The sequence below is a fragment of the Penaeus vannamei genome, chromosome 3, assembly GCF_042767895.1.
Source record: "Penaeus vannamei isolate JL-2024 chromosome 3, ASM4276789v1, whole genome shotgun sequence".
Taxonomy (NCBI): Eukaryota; Metazoa; Arthropoda; class Malacostraca; order Decapoda; family Penaeidae; genus Penaeus; species Penaeus vannamei.
This window is the reverse complement of record NC_091551.1, coordinates 1,422,485-1,427,484: the sequence shown is the minus strand read 5'-3', so window position 1 is coordinate 1,427,484 and position 5,000 is coordinate 1,422,485. Positions and strand designations below refer to the sequence as shown.

General features: G+C 36.3%; 1 protein-coding gene across 3 annotated transcripts in view; it reads right to left on the bottom strand.

The window, feature by feature from the left end:
* LOC113805350 (guanine deaminase) overlaps positions 1-2,163 on the bottom strand; it is a 19,201-nt gene extending 17,038 nt beyond the window's left edge. Inside the window, exon 1 of one of the 3 annotated variants that reach the window (XM_070139569.1) lies at positions 1,750-2,163. The gene's annotated coding sequence lies outside the window, so the exon portion shown is untranslated. The remainder of the gene's footprint in view (positions 1-1,749) is intronic. The other 2 variants (XM_070139567.1, XM_070139568.1) reach the window with 2 other exon arrangements.
* Positions 2,164-5,000: the final 2,837 nt, after the last annotated feature.

Sequence of the window (5,000 nt, the reverse complement as noted above, 5' to 3'; positions counted from 1 at the left end):
TATTTTATTCTACAAGCATAATTTCAAAGGAACATCTGCATTTTGATTCTATTAGTTCTCGTTAACTGAAAAGGTTTAGATGGATAGTTTAAAAGAGATATTTTACGATTAGCAATAATGAAAAAAAAGAAAATACACACACACATTCAATCACAACCACACGCCACACACACACACACAAAACCACACGCGCGCACACACACACACACGCATCCACACACACACACACGCATCCACACACACTCACACCCACACCCACACACGCACATACATACACACACTCACACAAACAAACAAACACACACACACACACACACACACACACACACACAAACACACACACACACTTTTAGGTATTATTTTTGTTAGTTTTTTGGTTTTGACGTTCAACCATTAACAAAATAAATGTGGTTGGAATTTCGAATATCATAAATTCATTCGCAAATTCACAATTTCCAAACTATTGATCATTTACATATCTAATCTAATTTGGTTCCGGACTTGACAAACTTATGGAATAATTTTGGACGGGAAATTTGGCAGTTTCTGAAGCTCGTAAAACAGATCACTAAGACATCTACATATCAGTTAAAAACTAGTATTATTTCCTTATCAGATAAGATTGCTGTCGCTTTATTAGAGTACAGTGATTTTCAACTGCAGGGCATAAGACACTTCAATTTTCTTTTGTTTTCCATAAGGTGGTCAAATTATATATTTGCTTTTCTTGTTTGTGGAAAAATAATATGAATGACATTGAAATAGTTACCCTTGCAAATGCGAAAGAGAGAATGTATCATGCAAATAGTTTTCTATGAATATTAATAAGGGGTAACTAAACTTGAGATATTCGTTATCACTAACATTTCAGATACTGAAATTTATCATGCATCTTATCTAACAACTTTTCGAATACCTATTTTTTTTTCTAACGACACCCAAGTCCCTCTAAACAATCAAAGAAAAAAATATGTATAAACTTTTAAAAATTTAAAATTACAAGAAAACTAAATCTTTATACGATTTCTTGATTATAATAAGATTGTTTTCGACAGGCAAGAAAAGCATGGCATATGCGAAATTATAGGGCATTAAAAAAGAAATTAACAGATGGTCTATAAATATCACGTGGAATATTACGAGCAAAACTTTAATTCATATTCAGCAGCGACCGAAAAGGTCACCCACTTGTGCATTCTAGATGACCTTGCTTAACAACTCGCTCGCTACGACATACACGATATATAGAGTTATGTCAACTTAATATTATATGAATCGTGTTTTCTGTAACAGAAGTTTGATGTACATTTTTTCCTTCTTTTATACAAACGGATATTGCGTCATTTTATCCTACTCATCTCTCGGCTTCCTGTCTGTTGGCGTCTATGTTTAATCTCATTTTTCTATTTTACGTTTCCCTTGTCAACCCGGTTTTACTAACACATGTTCTTGCATATACATCTACATATCTACTATTGTATCATCTGTTCAGATATATAAAACTGATAAGATATAACGATGTTCAAACACATTTAAAGATGTACAGGTATTACAACACAAGCATATATTTACACACTTTACAACATATAGTAAAGCAGATTTTCTAATAAAAAATGCATAATAGATCACAATATATGTACAGGAAATCTACCTGCAGCTCAGATACAGATCTACGAGGTTAGACAACACGAACACATCAACGTACGTTACAGAACACCAACAGATCTACATACGTCACAGAAAACGTACCTACTACACAAGTGTGAGTTAAGTGAAGTGTGACTCACGCTGGCTTATTTGAGTGTCCACGCAACGACCCTCCACACTAGACACACACACGTGTACTCCACTCTTCAAAATCCTGCTGATGTTAAACACAAGCTTCGCCAACGACAAAACCCCTGCCGTTATCTCTTTTAATACTTGAAGGCCAAACCCAAGAAGATAAGCAAGGCCACCCTTCTCTCGAGCTTACAGTGCTATAAAAAGAGAGAGAGAGAGAAAAACAACAACAACGAGAGATATTCAGCCACACGAGGAACACAGCTGATGAAGTCGGGAAGAAACGTCACACACACACACACACACACACGCGGGGCAACGTTTCTCAGCCGACAGGGAAGCCCTAACCCTTTCTCTACGAATTCAGACTGCACACTGAAGCCGTCACTCCCTCGTCCCATTTAGTCTTGGATCAGCTCATCCCTGGAAGAGAATATATATGGCCGTGGTTCGTTTTTTTTCCCGCTGGACTTCGTCTCTGGATCATATTGTATCAGACCCAGTGTCGGGTTATATCTATTAATATATATTTTTTTTAAATTGAAATACACAGCTTATATACTTATTTGACGAATTTATATAGGTGTTACTATCGATGTTGATGGTAGTGCTAAGATAGGAGAAAAAGAAATAAAAATGGTTAAATCTGGGTGGGGAGAGTGAACGAAAATGTACGAAATATTATTGTTGCTTTTTGAGGAGCGTCGTCACAGCTGACTGGACCCGGACGCAAATCTGTAGGAAGGGTATTCAACACCACTTAGGATTTATTTTGAATTTATTATATTTGAATTTGGAATATATATATCTTCTATTAATATTTTATAATAAATTTTTCTGCAATAGGTAAAGTTTTAGTTCCATGGTGCTTGTGTGTCTTCTCTTTCTTAAAAAAAAGTATATTACTGATTAACTTAACTTTTCAGACACTAAAAATCGGCTATATATACACATTATACGTACACATATGTGTACATATTTACATATGTATGTATATGTATATATACATATATATGTGTATATGCACACACACACACACACACACACACACACACACACACACACACACACACACAAACATACACACACGCGCATATATATATATATATATATATATATATATATATATATATATATATATATATATATATATATAATGTATATACACACACACACACACACACACACACACACACACACAAACAAACAAACATACACACACGCGCATATATATACACACACACACACACACACACACACACACACACACACACACACACACACACACACACACACACACACACACACATATATATATACTTTATCTGCAACGCCCAGATACTTGCAATTATTTCAAGTCAGTGGGCGGGGCATCGACGTTACCGGACGTACGAAGTTCCAACGCGTCGAAATATCGTACCGCATAAAGGAAATCAGCTGTTTCATGGCCGTTTTTTTTTTTTTTTTTTTTACATGAATGAGAAGTAGTATGATTATATAGTAATTGAGATCTGAATGGCTTGCAACTGATGCCACTGCACGTGCTAGGATTTAGGGTCATGATTTTATGGTCCTTAAAGCAAATATTTTACTGCATTGGCATAATTTACTCGACTTCCACATTCTTATTATATATCATTATTTCTAAAGGTTTTATCCATGTATTGGTGATGTTTGATATTATAATGATAAATAATAATACAATAAGGATAATAATAATGAATAAAGATATCAAGAATGACATACAGCGACAGTGGTGATCATAACAAGAATAGAACATTCATATTGCATTTATTCATTAATTACGTAGAATATTTCTGCTATAATTCGTTAGTAGATAACGATAGGAATCTTTTGACACCTGATGGGTCGCAAGATGCAGACGTGTTCTTGAAAGAAGACTTTTCATATAGTTAAAGCAGGGGAGCGCCTGGGCAGGAATTCTTGCCGATATGCCAAGCGCTGCCCCGTGATGCCACATGTCTGGCATCACTGAACAGGCATATTCAGTGATGCCAGACGTGTGGAAGTGTCTTTATATAAAGTACAAATCATAACTGTTCTTGACGAGCATAGAAATATCAAAATAACACGCAAAATATACATATTTGGGTTTTAAAAGCAATATTCCCACCAACAATTTTGGAAAGAGTTAACCTATGCAGAAGTCGAGGGTGGAGTTTATTTCACTGGCGGTTGGTAACAGTTTGAGCGCGCAATTCAAAACAGCTGACAAGCTAGCGCCGCATCAAGTAAATCTACCCAAACATCTTAACAAAGCGCAATATTTTCTCCTATATTCATATAAAGTGCCTCTAAAACAATGACACACACTTCCGATTGACATACCTTTCATTCTGACGCGTTATCAAAACAAATGAACATCCCTGAATTAAAATATAGGCCTACCCATTCCCATATATCCGATTTTATGAGGTTAAATATAAGAAATCATCGAATACAATATCAAGAGAAGAATGTTGCTAGAATTTCTCAGACTTTTTTCACTTGAAATATTCTTTATTTCATAGAATAGCAGATATATTCTCGATTTAGAGACGAGAAGTTTAACAATAAGAGGTAAATAATTTATTATTTATAAGTAAAACACTTTTTATTCCCATAATCTCCATTATCTCCTTTCGTTTTCAGTTAATTTCAGTTACTTTGAATATGATTTTAAGAAAATTACAGAATCAGATACCGTGAAAAAAATTATATGGTAGGATATTAAGCGGAGTTCCTGGCCAACGCCCGCATTCGAAGGATCGTGACCAGTACGGGACGCGACCGACGCCGTTGCCATGGTGACGGTCCACCGCTTAACAAGCGCAAGTCTAGCCATCTACGAAGGTCGCTTGAGAAAGCAAGCGAAATGCATGAGTTAGCAAGAAAAACGCTTGAGATTTCAGGCAAGAACTTTCCCTGTTTAAAACGCCTTATTAAGGTACGTAATGAAATTCAAACGATTTTTTTATTCCTCATTTATCAATAGCTTTTTTTTATTCCTCATTTATCAATAGCTTTCGTCGTCAGTGCTAAACTGATCGAGAAATACCAAGCGGTCAAGATAGCCCCGGGAAACACCGCTACATCTGCAGGAATTCGACAGCACGTAGCGCCCTCCGCCTTCGAACCGCCAGGCCACCGAAATGACAGCCGGGAGCAGAAGCAGATGCGCCTTGGCAGCCATAGCAGGCGCACCCCAAGGCAGGCGG